Source organism: Argiope bruennichi, chromosome 8, assembly GCF_947563725.1.
Source record: "Argiope bruennichi chromosome 8, qqArgBrue1.1, whole genome shotgun sequence".
Lineage (NCBI taxonomy): Eukaryota > Metazoa > Arthropoda > Arachnida > Araneae > Araneidae > Argiope > Argiope bruennichi.
Window position 1 is genome coordinate 54,972,784 of NC_079158.1, and position 19,562 is coordinate 54,992,345.

General features: G+C 27.3%; 1 protein-coding gene across 1 annotated transcript in view; it reads left to right on the plus strand.

The window, feature by feature from the left end:
• Nucleotides 1-5,885: 5,885 nt before the first annotated feature.
• LOC129981288 (arrestin domain-containing protein 2-like) overlaps nt 5,886-19,562 on the plus strand; it is a 228,655-nt gene continuing 214,978 nt past the window's right edge. The window contains exon 1 of the mRNA XM_056092061.1: nt 5,886-6,174. The gene's annotated coding sequence lies outside the window, so the exon portion shown is untranslated. The remainder of the gene's footprint in view (nt 6,175-19,562) is intronic.

Genomic DNA, 19,562 nt, shown 5'->3' on the forward strand with positions numbered 1-19,562 from the left:
TTCGTTAGACCATTGTAATTGGTGGCATCATTGGCCTTCTGTCAATAGTATTAACATCCCTGACGATAGGCAATTATGACACTTTTATTCAGACGTCTGGATGCAACAAAGCATCGTTTTCCTACACTGGTACTGAACAATGTTGCCTACTGTCTGATTTCAGTCTTTTTTCACTAGTTCACCTGCATGTGAGTTATCTATTACCGTTGCTTTGTTTGGCTATCTGCTGCTTACTTTTCTCAAGCAGCGTTCACACGAGGCCAGTTATTGCGGACAATAGAAGACCACGCCTACCTCAGGAAGATCACATGATTCCAATGGCATAATGGAAAATAGTTGTCTCACAAGGCCAACCATTTGTCTTTGTCCTATTGCGATCACATGATCTTCCTGAGAAAGGCATGATCTTCTGTTGCGCGCAATAATTGGCCTCATGTGAACGCTGCTTTACAGCTGTACCCTGTACTTTGAAACGTTTTCCAAACTGATGAAACAGCAGTTTTGTTAATGTCAAACTCTTCGCCTACATTCTTTAAACTATGTTTTTTTTTCTAAGTTCCAATTATTCTAGCTCGTGTAAAAGTTTCCTAATGGCTTCTAATAGATATTTTGAATACACTTCTCTCTTTTAAGTTATTTTGCACTGAGAACACGGACTCTACGCGTTTTGAGTGTTCTTGCGTCACCTGTAACGTCGTTATCATGATATTTGCACATGCACATTTTTTCTGGTGCATTGGTTTTCGGAATTTCCGCAAACAGCCCTTTTCTGCAATTTTTTAGCTGATTGATGAAAATTACTTCGTTCCGTTGTTAAGTTTAGCAAGCAAGTGTACATAACTGAAGATAAATTAAAATTTTAAGGACCAAATTTAACAGAATCCCATTGAAATTATTATTTTTAGAGGGAAAAAACACATAATAATCTATCTTTACAATGCCTTTAAAATATTTGCAGTTGAATTATCACAAAGTTAATTAAAATGTGCAAATACTTCAATATGTGATTATATTCTGCAAAAGCAGTTCAAATATTATTTACAAACTCTTTTAGCTTTAACTTTAATAAAATTAATTTGACTAATTAAAATTTTAAAATTCCAAGTGAGTTAATTCATTCTTTTGTGTCTAATAACTCTTATTTGTTTCAATTAATTCGATTAGTTATATATTAAAACAACGTTTTTTTTTTTTTTTAAATCGGTTTTTTTTTTTTTTTTTTTTTTTTTTTTTTTTTTTTTTTTTTTAGAATTTGTAATAGGTAAATGTTCTATGAGGACGTGGACAGAAATATATAATCGGGGCTAAAGTAAACATAAAAGTTTTTTTAATCATTCGATGAGTGTTATCTCATAATGAAAAAAAAGGATACCAATATATGAATTACCCTTCATATCAGAGAATATCGTATTATACTTGCTAGCAAACAAAAGCTCTTGAAAATGATAAAAATGAATTCAATATTATTCGCAAATGGAAAAATTCCAAATGATTAAATATAAGATACATAATTTTTCAAGATGAGTTCATTCATTATAATAGCATTAGCTTTTTAAAACAAGCAATTACATTTCATTATTTTTTCTTCTTTTAAGCATTTAAAGTTTGGAAATAAGCTAGGAATAAATAAATTTAATTATGATTTCATAAGTTTATAAGGATTTCAGATTCACGTTTTAACAATGGAGAATTTAAGCATTTTGTGGCCCAAGGCCCATAATATGAGGCCGTTTTTCTAATAAACTTATTAATTTAGCGTCACATATCAAAATATTTTTTAACCTAGTCAATATATTAATAATCTGTATTTAGTTAATTTTTTAGATCTAATAATTTTGTGGAAATAAATATGTTTTTATTTATTTATTACCAGCCGCCTTTGGCGACCTACTTGTTCACAGTGATTAATACTAGCAATAATTTTGAATTTAATATTTTACGTAACTTGATATCCTAAAAGCTCCTTCAGCAAAATATTTTTAAGCTTCAAATTTTATTAGTTATATAATTCATACTCTTATAAGCTTATATATATAGGAACTTTACGCCGTTCTGTTCATTGTACTATGTATCTCCCTAATTTTCCGTTACTTCCCTTGAAATTAGGGCTTTAAATTGAAACTGAAGTGATTAAATTTCAATTGAAGTTTATTAATAAGTGTGCAAAAATGTTTTTACTTATTTATTTTTGCTTTCAAAAGGATTCAAATCACTTAAATAATGATGTTTTATTTTGCTTCAGTCAATACAAATATATTTTTAAAAAATTATGAAGTCTAAATTTTATACCGCCCTTTGGTCCTAAGGAGTCACATTCAGTGAAATATTCTTAGTCCTAAGGAATCATATCCAGTAAAATATTCTTGACTGTCAAATTTCTCAATAGCATTAAAAAAGCATTTCTATTTCCTGCGACCAATTTTGAAAAAGTCGTAAATTGTTGAATATCGCTGATTTTGGACATTCAACAATTTCACAATTTTAGGCTAACCAGCCTTCGGGAAACTGATTAGCTTTTCTCCAATTCCAAATCACTGATTGGCTAATTAGGCTAATTAGCCGGTGTTGATTGGCGCTTCTTCTTTCATTGTCTTCTTCATTCATTCTAGGTTTAGTTTGCAACTTAACTTCTCTTTTAATTTTTGTTTTTGTCAACATGATTAAGACATTGGCAAAAGCTAACTTTTTCATTACGCGAGCAATGTGCTCGTGCAGAATAAATTATATTTTTATTTTATACGAAATAAAATGCAGGGAAACATGCTTAAAGTTTTCTTTAAAAATTGATCAAAAATATAAATTTAATATATTTGGTTAAAAAAAAGTATCATTGAAGAGAAAACGTCTTGAATTTTAAGTTGAAGTAGAAATCTTCTTTGTGCAATGATATTTTTGGATGTTATAATGGAAAAACGCCAACAATTTTTACAATTTTTTATGTGTCGATTTATAGAATAATATCTTTCAAAAATTCTGTCTGCGGCTCAAGACAGCTGCAAAATTGAAAATCCACTACAGTGCTTAAAGTAATTCTGTGCTGAGTTCTCCAGTGATCGGATGACTGAACTCAAGAATGTTACTGATTCTGAATGTAGCTATTGGTAAAAACGCTCAAAGAAATATTGTAATAATAAACAAAAATTCATATAATATCATAGTATAAAAATTACAACTAGTCACATTCAGTTAAAAAATAATTATTCCTAAAAATTTGTAATGAAATATTCTAATATGGTTCTCAGAATTGTTGCAATTTGAAAATTTTCATAGAGTGCTGCATTATCTGCAAATTACATAGTGGAACATGCATGATTACAAAAACAAACATTCAAAACGGTCCATAAAACAGATTGCTGAACCTAACGCTACTAAATTTGGCCTGCAATTATTTCTTGTTGAATAGTAGATGCCTAACCAGAAAGGATAATTTTTTTTAGATTTTTAATTAAAAATTACACCCAAAAAATTTTCTCTTCATCTTTAAAGTATATTATTGCAAAATTTTTTAACTCTTTAAAGTACAAGATAAATAAATAAAATTAAACTTTTCAGATATACTTTTTTTATTGCCGTACATTTTTTTATATAACTTATATAAATTTTTAAAAATGTTTTACATTCTATTTTATAATAATATTTTCATTGTTTTAATTATTGAATTTATACTCATGCGAGTTATGATGAAATTGAATGCATTTTTTGATTTATGCATTAATGCATGCATTGTGATTGAATTAAATTCATTAATGCATGTTATCGCGCCTATATAATTAAGAGCTAATTTAAAAAATATATCAAAGATAGACGAATTAAAGCTGAAAAATATCGTACTGTGATGGTTCGGACAAGAAGTTTGATTCTCGTATCATTTTTTCTTTCATCTTTCTTTCTATCAAGAAGCAATCTATCACTTTTGACAAAAGTATTTACTGCGTGTTAGTTAGCTTCCCTAAAATTAATGAGTGATTTTGGGATCGGAACTTTTGTTTTAAGATATTGTATATTAAAATAATTAAAATGAATATGAAGTAATAAATAGTTTTCATTTAATATAGCTAAATTAACTTAAAATTCACAACTAATTAATTTAGTCGTTTGCGGTCTGAAATCAGAATTCATCTGCAATATGATAGATCTAGTTTATTTTAATACTGATGCAAAACCGACTACAAACTTGCTTTCTCCTTCATACACTCTTTGCAAATATTCATAGTACTATAATCCTGATATTGTTGTATTATCTCTGATCATTTATAATGCCATAATTCCAAATACTTTGGTATTAATTCTGAGCCTTTATAATGCCTTAATTCCAAATACTGTGGTATTTGTAGTATTATATCTGAACATTTATAATTCCATAATTGCTGATACTGCGGTATTATCTCAGAACATTCATAATTCCAAATGCTGTGGCATAATCCCAGAACATTTATAATACCATAATTAGAAATACTGTGGTATTATCTCAGAACATTCATAATGCCATAATTCCAGATACTGTGGTATTAATTCCGAACAGTCATATTGTCATTGTTCAACCCCACGACAGCCCGAAAGGGTGTAAAACTATGAAGGTCGGCGTGAAGAGAACCATTATTTATTTATTAAAAGCCTTACAGTCATCGCCAGAATATGAGCGGTAAAGGAATGCTTTATAGTTCACTTGGCTAAAATAAAATATTTAAATTAAGTTGTTTGCAATCCAATTCTGAGTTCTGTAGATTAAGTTGAAAAATACATATAGGAAGTAGTAGCACACATAAGCATAAAAAAATATCACAATGTCCAAAGCATGGAATAAGTAATAGATATAGTAGTATAGACATATAGAAATATCAAGCAATGTGCCAATATCTAAAATAATATATCTGTCACATTATATAAAATTAAAAAAAATAGGTGAATGACACAAACACAAGATGAAAAACAAAGTAGATCTAGAATGACAAACACATAAAACAAGCATTACTAGAAGGTATATAAACAATATGAGCATAAACAGTCATATTGGCATAACTCCAAATATTGTAATATTTAATCTGAAAATTCATATTGCCATAATTCTAAATGCTGACAAATTACCTCTGAGGCACGCCATAGAACAACAAAGCAAAATTTAAAAAGAAAACGTTTACACATACTCAAAATGTAATAAAATTTCGCTCCATAAGTAAACACTTTATTAAATTTACTTGAAAAATTGTAACCAACAAAAATAGTTCAGAGTAAATTGTTTATTTTTTCCATAGTCTTTTTTCTAATCAAGTATCTTAATATTTGGTTTTCACATAAAAATCTTGGATTTGAAAATTTGAATAAAAAATTTTTATGGAAAATTTTATGGATTATTTCTCATGGATTTATTTTGTTTTATTTAATTCAAAATTTGAAAATGTTTTATTTTGGGGGCAGTTTTTTGTGCCTCCTGACATTTTATTAAATATGTACGATTAAATGAGAGTTATTACAGGTTTCAATGAGATTTACAAATACCTATAAACAATAGCTTTTTAACACATAAATGATTTTAATTTCAATAGTAAATCTGTCATTGTTTTATATTCCAAATTAATTAATCCAGTCGTTCATGGTACCATTCCAATACGATAAATCCTGATTCCTCAGCGCTTATCCAAAGCTAACCACAACACACACATCTCCTTCATACTCTCAAGCTGAAAGCAAACCTTCATCTCACCATAATTCGAAATTCTGCTGCATTACTACCCCTAAGTACATCATACAACAGCAAAGGGGTCACTTGTTGCTCTACTCTATGGTCTGCATGCATCCCACGTGCCAGTGCGGCCCTCTACCGGCAGCCCTGGTCGCCACCCCGGCGCTCCGGAAACGCCCTCAGTTGAGAAGAGACCCTGCTACGGTCAAGAGACATCGCTGCGCCCCTGGATGGTCAAGAACATCAGGGTGTGATCCCCGTCTCAGTGTGTGTGTATGTGTTTGTTGTTGTAGTGTTCAGCCCCCTTTTCTGCGACCTAGCCCAGGGAAAGCCCTTGCTATTTCAGGATTTATAAAACGGGCCGTGTGATTCCTCACGGAATACTCGCCGTTGCTCGAGCTGGAGTAAGTGATAAAGAAGGAGGAGGGCTCGAGCTCTAGGAGGATGAGGGATCCGTCTTCTTGATCCCAGGCTGCCATCTGCGACGTAAATAGGTGAGCCTGGATTTTTCTTTGGGGATGGGATTTCTCCTTCTCCCCCACCCCCCAAATTTTTCTGTTCTGTTATTATTTTTTCTTTTCCTATTTCTTTTGTGTATAGCGTCTTATCTTAAGTCTACAGACGGATGCTTGAGGAGTAATCCTTTTTTTGTGAAGTCTTTTCATTCTTTCATTCTTTTGAGGGATGATGCGGGTAAATAAAAGATACTGAGTGTTGGGTTGAATCTCAGTCAATTTCTTTCTGTATTAAAGTGAAGATGGATAAATGGCGGCTCTAGCTCTTTAGCTTAAAATCTAATTGACAGTAAAAATTAATCAAATGTAAAGTAACAAAAAGTTTACGTTTGAAAAGATTATCTAGAGTACACTCCAGGTGCAAGTCAAAGGAATTTAATAAGGAAAGATACAAGTAAATAGAATACTTTCAGTTCTGTCTAATTTATTATTGTTGAAGTCAGTGTTATTAATAAAATAACAAACCTAGTTTGGTCTGTTTAAAAAGTAATTTTAAAATACCATAATTTACATAAAAACTTATAGTAAATTAAAAAATTTTTAATAAGCCATACATTCACAAATGCAGAATAACGGTTATGTGAAGTTTCCTTTGCAGAGCAATGAATTACTTTTGTTGTAGAATGTGACAATTAAAATTCTGAGTCAAATTTTATTCCTTCTAAATTTAATGAAAATTGATTTATAATTACTCTTTTTTTGTCCATTAGGAACTACTGAATAGTATATTCTCAGAGTTTAAACAAATTCAAAAATATTGAACTCGGTTTTTAAATTGAATGACTAGATAATAAAATGCAGAAATATATATGGTGTAATAGTTACCCGATTTGAAGTAGAAAACAAATTTGAAATAATCTTGATTGAATATTTGGCACTTTTTTATTCTTTCAAGAAATAATAATTATAAAAAATAAGGACTAATATATCTTTGAATAAATTTCCCAACTGAATACTTAGATGACAACGTTTAATCAATAAATAAATATTAGTGTATGTATATGTTCTAAACTAATAAATAATAAAAATAAATTACATTAAAATAAAAATAAATAATAAGACATAAAAAAACAAATAACTTTAATTGTATGCCCAAATTAAAGTTGAACCAAATTTTTGATTGAATTTTTAATAGTTAGCATTTTTTTTTAATGAGGTTGTTGAACATGCACATTTAGGTCGAAAAATGTTTTGATATTAATATTGACAGTCTAAATGTTAAGAATATATAAATGATAGATTTTAAATAAATAATAAGATTCTGAAATTCATATCACTTATCTTGAAAAAGGGTTCTTCTTTCTTAAATTTTTTTTCTTTCTTTTTAAGCATTTGGTTTCATAAACAATATAGTGAAAAGCATATCAGAAAAATTTGTAGATTTTACTTACTTACGTAAAATAACAAAGGAATATAGAAGCCACGATGAATTAAATCATTTTCTTTTGGCACTAAAATGAAATTATAAAAATGAATTTAATTCGGTTCGTTCAAAATCGATATAATTCGTTTAATTTTTTTTTTCTTCTTGAAAAACAAGTATTTTAATTTAAGTTTCCAGCTGAAAGTAAAAAAATAATTTTCTTTTTGCGATTCTTTTTACGTGATCACTTAATCCCTGGCGGATTTAAATATTTTGTAACCCTAGGCAGTGTACATCACAAAGCCTCTCCACTGGTCAATTCATTTCCTTTTCGATGCATATTTAACTTAATCAATAGGTAAAGATTTATTTTAGATTTTTTTTCTAAAAATTATTTTATTAAATCTGTCTTGTTTTATTTATTTATTATAACTCAATAATGCAACGGATTCGCCCTTGTATAAAACATCATAAAATTAAAATGTATATAATTGCTATGATAATTAACTGAATGCAATGAAACTTATTGGAATTGTCAAATCATATTTGTTAAAGTCCTAATATTATTTTAATATTTTATAAATAATACAAATTTGCAATTTAAAAAAATATTTATTCTTCAATTAAGTTAATTACCTCTTTTAATCTACTTGTCAGCAGCCGTCCTCAAGATCGCTGCTTTAGGCAGCTGCCTTTTCTACCGAGCGAATATTCTTCATTTATATTCAGGACAATTTAATAGTATCTAATTGTACTCCGAGTATTTTTTCATTCGGTTAACTTGTGTTGCCACTATCTGTATACAATTTCATAAATAAATGAAATAGAATTTGAAGATAAAATCGATAAAATTAATTGATATCGATGGATTATGCATATAATATGTATCATTTACTCTACAGGTTTGTGTACACATTGCAAGAGTTATTGCTTTGAACTAATTAGATGACCTAATTAATATATATTAATACAAAATTTATTTTCCCAAGCCTATTTTTTCAATAAATAAAGATGAAAGTTTTTTAAAGCTTATTTCTGTCGTAATGTATTATTGAAAAAGCAGAAAAATCGAAAGATGAATTGAATGAAAGAAAAAATAAGTACTTGTACTTTATTACTTCACAGTATATTTAATTTAGTTATCTGAAATGTTTCAAACAAAGAACTAATCCATATATCTCATGATATAAATATTTTTTTAAAATCTGAATTCTTTGACCAATAAAAAAAAAATTCTCCTACTTTGGCCGATTCTGAATAAAATGTGTCGAATTGTCCCTGTTTTTGTGTGTGTATGCTGATACTAAAAAATTAATAATTTTATTTAGTTTTAAAACTTTAATTTCTTAACAATTCTATGATATATAAAATATGTTTTTTACAACCAATGTGAAATTTATAAATACTTTTATATATGATGTCTGTTGGATCTCTATTAATTAATGAACTGTATTTCAAATGAAAGACTTTTAATTTTCAAAAGAAATAAGCTGGTATTTTTTTATTGTAAAGTTTATTGGTTTGATGACATTAACATGAAATTAAACAATACAGCTGTATTAAAACAATACAGCGTTAATATCAATCACAAGTTGAGGCTTAAAAATGCATTTTATAAATTATGAAGGTTATCCATACGATATTTAATTAAAATTAAACAAAACCAATATTTTAGGCCAACTAGATGGTAGTCAAAGGCGGTAAATGATTAAATAAAACTAGTTTGGGTGAAATTTAACATATTTTATGCTTCTATCTAATTCTAATTTTTCCTTCTTAATATAAAAAAGTAAGTTTACATTTGTTAACAGACACATGACAACTATAACAGCATACGTTAATTAGGATTTAACTACTTGTTACGTTGCTCCGTACTGTAAAATAACATTCTGAGCCTCAGCTACAAGAAACATAAAAGATTCTAAAATTAAATTGATATGTATTAGTAAAGGGGGAATTGATATTATTAGTATGTATGTTTTATAAAAAAAATGAAATTTTTATCAATATAATATTGAAAAATCGATTTTCATATAAGCATTTATGTTATGAATACATTTTATTTATTTACTGAAAGGGTTCATGGATTTGAAATTTAGACACACACACAAAAGAATCGGAATAGTTCTTTAAAACAAGTTATAAAATTATATTTTTGAATATAAAATAAAAGATAACTTCAGAGTTTTAGTTGTTTAATTTTATTTACTGAAAACGATTCTTAATGATTTTTATAAAATTACCTTGAATATAGCATCGAAAATCGATTATGTATATAATGATTTTTTTTATGAAGAACTGATTTATGATTGAAGATTTCCATCGAGAAACTGTAAATTTGCATTAAGTAATTTTAGGTTTAAAAATTATTTTAGAATCGAATGCTGTAGAAATATTTTTATCTTACAAATCTAAAAAGAAAAATTCCTTGCTTTATTTTTCTGTTCAGAGTTTGGATTTGATTTAGCTTTTGTTGATATTTATTATAATTTTTTTTATTAGAATGTTCCTTTTTCAAATCATTTTCCGATTTATCGTCGATTCGCGGACTATTTATGTATTTTTTCTTCTGCGTTTTTAATGCAGTCATACATAAATCTTTTTTCAAATTTTAACTGTGTAAGCACACAGTTCTTTTTACAATTTTTGATTTAAAACTCGAATTATGAAAATATTGATATATTTCGTAGGAAAAGAGATTTAAATATATATATATATATATATATATATATATATGCATTTTTAAACATGCATATTAATATTTTTAAGAAATAAAATGATAACAAGCATTTAAATACTTTTATGTCAACATTTATTTCAAAACAATAAAGAGATGAGTATTTTCTTTATTCTTTTAAATCTTCAAAACATATATGAAATTTTCAATTATCTTTTAAAAGATGAAGAACATAAGAGTTTATTGAAAAAAATTTGTAAAATTCCTGTTCTAACAAACCAAATGAATAATTACAAAAGTAACTTTTTAATTTATGCTTTGATGTACAACGAGCTAAAATTTAGTTAATTTTTTCATGTGAATGATTAATTATTAACTAATTATCAAAATGAATACATAAACCAGAATTTTTTAATGATATTTATTCATTAAAAGTTGCATAAGCATAATGTTTACATTTTTATTTACTATAAAGTTTTTATTTTGAATTGGCGTCGTTCTATGACAATATACTTGTTTTACAATACAATAATTATTAATTTAATTTGAGGTGTGTATCTTGTATTAGAGGAGAAAACAAGAAACGTCACAATGCAACGTAAGAAACCATGAAGTTATATTCTATTTGCAACAAACGTCATATCCTCACTACAACATGGATTTAATCTAATTAGAACAATGTAATGAAGCATGCATGCAAAATGTCACATTTTGTATTCCCTCATTGATCATTATTTTTTATAAGTAAATGAACTGATTAAAAAGAGTGAAGCATGTTTTGTTTTTTTATATTTTAAAATAAATTATCCTCTTAATTAAACCATCCAAATTTGAAATGAAATTGATTTTTGTGTGCTTGCTTTTTGTCTGCTTAAATACCTCGTTTAACTAAAGATTAATAAAATTTCTAGATTCGTTACTTTTTAGAAGCTTGCAGTAATTTATTTTGTTTATGTTATAATCTGAATTAGAAGAAATAGTTTGTGCAAAACGAAAAAAAAAAAATTAATCTATATATTTATATTATTTTTGATTAAATTACTATTTTTTTTCACTATTTTCAGAGTATTATATTGCACTTGCACTCCTAAAATTTGAAACTTTTTGTTAAAAATAAAATTGTGCATGAATTAAGTTTATGTGATGAGCATTATTTAAGGCAATTCTTTTTTAAAAAAATTAATTAAAATTTTGATAATTTTGTTTCTTTTATTGTAAGAGTAACAAATATAATAATAATATAATAAAATAGTATAGAAAAGGTCATTAAATTCTTTCTTTTTGCTCTCATGGAATGAATTTTCATTAAAATATTTCAAAATGGGTTCTAAGAGTTATCGTGACTTCTTTTATTCGTTTTTTTAAGTATGCACTTGTACAATTTAAAAATAGAACACATTTCATAACTAAAAATAGATTTTTCAAACGAAGTGTTTTAAAAGAATTCTCGCTAGGATTATTTCTCATAATTTTTCTGTGACATTTAATTCTTAATTTTTTTTCTAGATTTTTTTTTTTTTGTGTGTGAACAACCTAGTGGAATTCAATAAAGACATAAGTATTTATTAGCTTAGGTAGTTATTTAAATAAATCAAAACTATGCAAATATGGAAGTGGTTTTAAAACCGCAGAATGGAGCTGTGAAGCTAAAACATAAACGCTTCTCAACTTTCAACAATTTAGGAAAAAGAAACTCCACCCCCCCCCACCACCACCACCACCGCCTCCACACACACCGTTATTTTTCATGGTACATGGAAGTTGATTAAAAACTTGGAATTTAAAGTATGAATTCCAAAACTTACATATTTCAATTTTTTGCAATAAATTAAATTATTGTTATTATTTAATTATTACTATTAAATCAACTGTCAGAAATAATTTTACAATAATAAGAAACATAATGTTTATTAGACTTCTGAGAGTTGTATGTTTAATTATTTTCGGTATAATATTTTATTTGTGTTGCTTGAATAAAATGTTAGCTCTAAAATTCAATTTTTTTCAGATATTATCAGTTATTTATTAGATCTAAGAAAATTAAAGAAAGGCTTTTTAACGAAAAATAAGGGTATGAAAAGAGAAAGAAGTCATGCCGTAGCATTAATAATGTCATAGTTTTTCTCATATGATAAAGCAAAATGACTTTAATGTCAATTATAATTTGTAGCTTTTAAATATTTTTCACAAGCATTGAATATCAAAATATCCATAAGAGATTTAATTGTACTGAAACACAGCCAATATTCAAATTTACAAATTGAGTACATCCAACTGGTTGCCAAAGGCAAATAGTTTTTTTTTATATTGGTTAACATGTTATTAGCTGATATAGAAATAAATTTACTTTGTAAAAATAAACGCATAAGAAGGGTGCAAGTAAGAGCCAATTTAGGAGTTCAAAATAATTAATAACTTAAAAATATTACTCGAAAAAACATTTATCACCAACAATAAAAAAAAGTCATTGGAATCGTACTAACAATTATAACTACCATCAAACTGTCACTTATAACTCAAAGTATATCTCACCATCATACCCTACAGCTGGGAAATAATAAATTTTAACTACGTCACTTTAGTATAAACATTCTATCTGCTGTTTTTTATTTCGAAATATACATCACTTTAAAATATGATCGTTGAGATTAGATAAAATACAAATACGTACTTTTGACTATTATTTCCGAAGAGAGAGAGAGAAAAAAAACGAAAAGAAAGAAAGAAAAACCATTCATAGAGAACTTTTCTTTCCATACATTAGTTCCCATTTCTTTCTTTAAATGTTAAAAGTCCAAATAAATGGCTATTCCGAACGCAATCTTTACCTAAATGGCTCATTAACTAAATTCATTGTGTAGGTCATAGTTAATTCTTTCCGATAACAACAGCTGTTAAACTGTGGTGGAACAGTTATTATACATTAACAGAGCTTGTGCGTTGTTTCGAAATAACGTTTTTTTTCTTCGATTTCTTCTCATTTAGAAGAAAGAAAGGGTATTTTAAGTGAGTGAGGCATTTTAAAAGTTTTAAAATGCTTTAAACTTTCCTAAAAACGGACAGTTTTTGAAGGTTTGTTAAAAGTTTAAAGATTAAACACTCACAAAACTATTAAAAGAAAGCTGTTATATTACTTTCTATGATAATTATGATAATGTATTAATATTTTCCACAATAATTATTGGTATTTCGCTTAACTTTCAAATACAATTTTTTGACAGACTTTTAAGTAATGTAAATGAATATCTTATCACCTCCATTTATTCATTATAATTGCAGTCTATGTTACATAGATATAAATTTCAGATGAAAGAGAATTTGTCCCTTTGTATTCTGATGATAATTAGATGTGTGCCAAAAGTGACGTGTGTCAAAAGTTCATAATTAAAATTTTAAAAAATAGAATTTAAATAGCTATGTATGTTAGCTAAGTATGTTTTCCTATTTATGTTAAAAATATAAGCGAACATATCATATCCATTCAATATTGCTGCAACTCGTATATATTCCGCCTCTCTTACAATTGCATGAGATTTTTGATCAAAAGGCTCTGACAGGCCTGAGTCGTTCTAAGGCAGGCGACTGGCTGCTCAACATAAATGTTCCAGTATTAATGCATATATGCATATCACTCATCATAAAGACACAATATATATATACAGAAAACTTTTTTTCCAATGGACATAAACAAAAATAAGGAATAACATACATGAATATAAACAAAGTAAAAAAAAGCAAGAAATAAGAAATAAATGAAGTAAAAAGAAAATAAATAAAGTGGAAAGGGAACAAAAATCGGAAATGATCAAAATAAAATACATAAACAAAATAAGAAGTAAAAATATATATGCATTAGAAATCGAAAAATAATAAAACTTAATAATTAATAAATTAAAAAAATAATTTTAAATTAAATACTAATAATTTTACTTTAATTTTTTAATTTAAATTTTTAAATGAAAATAATTTTAAATTAAGTAATGAATAAAAAATTATAAAATTAAAATCTGCTATCGCAAATTACAAGTTATCATGCGAGAGGATTATTATTATTATTTTGTGAAAATCCGGTTTAAACTGGTTTGAAATTTTCTTTTCAGTGATTTTACTGTGATATTTTCAGAGCAATTTCTTTGAGAAGTGTCGTCTTGTTAAAGGGAATTTTAGATATCTTTGAAAAGTATGCGTGGGTTTTAAGGATTTTTATCTTTCGCTCCAACCGTGAGAAAATGCAATAGTTATCAATCTTCTAGAGTGCTTTTTAGGAATAATTAAATAAAAAACATGGTATTTGGATCAGAAAATAAGATAAAATTTTAGTATAAAGTAGCTTCGGTAAATTTAATGTAAGAATTGGGAATTTAATAGAGATTTAATATTATTCTATTACATATATGTACCACATTTGGTAGTTAGGTCAAATGATCTGGCCCATAGTGAGCTAGCAAACACACAGAAACACACACTCACACTCACACACTTAAATACAGACACGCACGCACTTACATAGAAACATACACACACACACACACACTTAAATGCAGACACGCACGCACTCACATAGAAACACACACACACACACACACACACTTAAATACAGACACGCACGCACTCACATAGAAACACACACACACACTTAAATGCAGACACGCACGCACTCACATAGAAACACACACACACACTCACACATTTAAATATAGACACGCACGCACTCACATAGAAACACACACACTCACACATTTAAATACACACACGCACGCACTCACATAGAAACACACACACACACACACACATTATTTTCTGCCTACGCATTTTGAGGCTTCAAAAGCCCCAAATCAAATCAACATCATGCTCTCACATGATAAAAATTTAAAAAAATTAAAAATAAATAAAGTAGGAGAAAAGTGAGAAGAGAATGAAATAAAGAAAAGTGGAGGCAAGATCAATTCTTCTCTAGCTCAAGACAATATGTAACAATTGAACAAAAATTACAGTGAGTAGAAATGCAAAATCGGGAGAGATTAGTGAATTTGATTCACCAATTGTCATGGCTAAGTGGACAGTTTTTTCAGGGCGTTTACGAATCTATTTTAGCATGACATCTTTGTGCAAACTCTTATTGCGATATCTGAAGAGATTACTTTAACCTGGGAAGCAACATATAATGATGAATAAAATAAACAGTTTATTTAGCAATTTTTTATAAGGCTAAAGAATTTTGATCAATTTAACGAAATTGGTAGTTTTTTTTTTTTCAATTGAATATTCATCTTTTCTTTCACTTCAATAAAGAAATTATTAATCACCTTCCAAGAAGGAAAAAGAAATATTTTCTTTTATAAATGATTTTTTTTTTTTTTTTACAAAAATTTTGCATAGCAGTTTGGCGCCTATCATCAGATATTTTTAAATTCGTTCGCTTAAATAACTCAAAAAAATAATCTTCCCTTATGGACAAAATAGCATTGGGATATTTCTAATGATTTTCCAAATTTCGACTCTCTCTTATTTTTTTTTCAAATTGTTTCATTTTTAAATGTGCGTAATTCATATTAAACTTCTGAGTGTCCAATTATTTAGATATTAAATCTTTCAAGAAAGGAAAAATGAGCTTTTAGAGTGAATAAATAAATCTCTTTGGAATTTAATCATACATTTAAAATCATAAGAATAATTTATCCATCGATGCTTAAAAAAATAGATACATAAATCTTAATTGTCTTTTAAAAACTGAAGAACTTGAAACCTGAAACAGCTTGTTTCGCTACTCTCAAAATTAAAAATAAACGTAGTAAAAAAATTAGATTTAATTTTTAAAAAGTTGGGTGTTTGAAGATTTCGTAACTACAACTTTTACTACACCAAACTGAACTAATTTTGTTCGTTTGATCGCATTTATTAGCTTATTAATTTTTTTCATCAAACGATTAAATGAAAAGTATTTTTATGATGCAAATACTAATTGAAGTAGATAAGTAAGGAAAAATAAATAAAGCAGTTTTTGTCTTTTGAAATATTATTTTCTTCCCAAATCCCATGGATTAAGTAGAATGCAGTTAGTTTTTAACATTTCAACGTTTGAAATCATATTTTGCCATCTGTGATTAAATTACAATGTCAGGTGTATTTTTATTCCTAAGTTCTCTTTCCTATTACATATAATTTCAGTTTACTCTTATAACAGCAATGTGATTGAATTATTTTGAAGTAAAAGTGATTAAAATAATAAATAGCGTTATAAATTATTTATACTTACTTAATTTTTTTATCTCTTTATTGAAAATGTTTTAAAACTGTCAACTGTTTCTTCGTTGAATTTTTTTTAGTAATTCTTCGAAATTGGTTTATTTTATTTGTCTATTTGTTTACATTTTAAATTTTTCTAATATACTTCTGTACTATCCTGACTTGCAGCTAGAGCCAGACTAAGGTTCTAGAAAATCTAATGACTTGAGTTTTATCTGTTTCAATGTAATATGAAATAACAAGGAATAATAATTAACATTGAATTAGCCAACTTAGTCTTTTTTTAGCTTTGTCCCAACTAATTACTTTTATATAAGTCATTAGTTAGACAAATTAATTATATAAAAGTAATTAGTTGTAACATAATAAACCGGTGCATGATAAATACAATATAATTACCTGTAATATAACAAATACTATAAGTACTATAAGTATTTATTATATTACAGGTAATTAAACATTTCATCATAAAAATATTCTTCATAAAGTTTAAGCAAAGTTTTAGCGAATATAATGAGATGATTATTTAAGTAAGTTAATTATTAAATATTCATTAGTAATAATATGAAGATGATTTCGTCCCAAACAATAGTAGCTTTATCTGCTAAAAGGATAAAAGACTTATTTCAAATACATAACAAGAAAATGGAACAATTGGAAACAGATTTATTTGTTACTTTTGGGAAAATTGTTTACTGAATGATTGTCCGACAGCATATTAACACATTCTCAAAAGTAATAAGAGTTAATAAAATTATTTTTGATTTTTGTTTCTTGCATAAAGCTGTTAATTTATTTCAAATTGGAGAATCCAAGTTGGTAAATGTGGAGAAGCTTTTCTCCAAAATGTATTCACAATTCTCTTCATTATGTGACAAAACTAAGCACAAAACACGCTTTATTGCATGACTAAGAGATAAAGCTGAGGTGAGAACTCCCATTTTTTTTTCTTTAAATACTTTTTAAAAATTATTTATCAATGCCAATACATACAAATCAATGAAATTCTCAATTAAACAATTTCTGAAATGAAACAAATACAGACCCATCGGTTGAAAATTAATTTTATTTTAAACTAACCATCTTTGGTAACTACATTCACCGGCAATATTCGTGATAACTAGTTTCGATTATACCTTTTAAGCATAATTTAATGTCCATGATTCCCTCAACAAGTAATTATAAGCATCGAATTGTATTAGAAATTAAAGCTGTGCTATTTTAATACCCTTACACCTGTTTTGTACGTTAGATACATGAACCTTCCAAATGAAACCGAGTCCCATGTTATCGTAAAATGATTAAAAGTTTCAGTTTCTATGCAATTTATCTTCAAATTGTATTTTGACGTTTGTGATACTATGATTTTATTTTCTTATTCTTTATGTAAACTAAGCTGATTGTTTGCAGAATCTTCAACTATGAAGGGAAATTACGTTTTAATGTCTGTGATGAAACAATGAAAGCGGCTGGAATTTTATAGTAATAATAAATTCTATTGTTGAAAATTATGCCAAGAAATTTTTAAAAAAAATTGTGAAAATTAAAGAAAAAGTTCTAAATTAACTGAAATAATATCATTAAAACCATTAGCTTTCATTTTCATATCATAATATCATTAACTTTCTAAATTTTAAAATGTTTAAAGTGTGTTTTGCACTAAATACATAATAGTTTCAGCTGTTATAGAGGTTAAATTTCAAAAATCTGTTTAATTTTTAATTAATTAAAATTCTCAATAAGCACTTCCATTGCTCATTCTCAACTTCTGAAGTATATCTGTATCGAATTTGATAACTCTGTGTTTAATTATCTATTCTGCAGAGCACCAGTAGACATACATGCTCACATTCTACTTTATTATTAGTAGAAATAATTTCGTAATCCTGTTTTACAAGGGAAAAATAATCCTTCATTAAATGGTTTTTAAATACATGTTTTGGCTTTCACTCAGACACCATCAGTTATCGATGTCGTTGTTGAAAACTGTATTCTATCAATCACATTGATTATACCTCAAAAGCTATTCACAGTAAATCAATCCAATTCACTAGTGGCAATGGCAAGTTACCTGTATCACACTATCTATTATGCAGTACCTAGTGATCCACAAACTAAGGTCTTGAAAGACATCATTATTGATTTCCTGTATTCACTGAAATTTATCTATCACAGGTTTTAAAAAGGGCTTAAAAGAGAACTAAAAGAGAAACAAGTAATATGAAAAAAAAATCCAACTTTCGCAACGATTGAACTCGCATTCTTCGCCTTCACGTGAAAATTACTGAAATCCTTGCATTTTACCGACTGAGCTACTGCCTGTTGATCTCAGTTTTCATTACAAACTGCTAAAACTCTATTTAAAGTATTAAAAATTAATTAAATTTAATAATTAATGAATTAATATTTGAAATAGCTGTATTAATATCAAGTGTCATCCACTACAAATTTAAAAAAATGTATTTGAACTTGAGTGGAAGAATAAAAAGCATTTTATTAACAAATGAAAATTTGAACAAGATATATAAATATATATAAGGAGAGTGTGAACTAATAGTAAGAATTGAAAAAGGCAGAGGTTACAAGAAAACACATAGGTGGAAATTAAAATTTTGTTGTAATTCATTCAAAGAAATCGATATGGATAAGTATCCGCTCTTCCAAAGCCACGATTTCAAAAGACTGACATTTTTTGTATGCATATTAAGCTATTACTGAATTATCTACCTAATAATAGAATTAATATACTAATAACTGGATTTCTTTAGGGGGGATTTGCATTCATGATTTTATGATGTCAGTTCTCCAGTGAAGTAAACTTGCATAAACAAGTAAAAAAAATATCATTTGTTTGAGGATGTTTATCTTTTAAAGTTATATCCATTAAATGAAGCTGATAAGATATTTAAACTATTTTCAAATTTCAAAAGTGACATAAATAGGCGATATTTTTTTTATCAATCTGACTGTACATTTAGGTTCACGTTGATGAATTTTGGTTACTAAATTGTCAGTTAAATTTGAAAATATGAGCGAGTTGAGGCTTAATAACAAATTAAACTAATCATTTGGGTTAGTTGA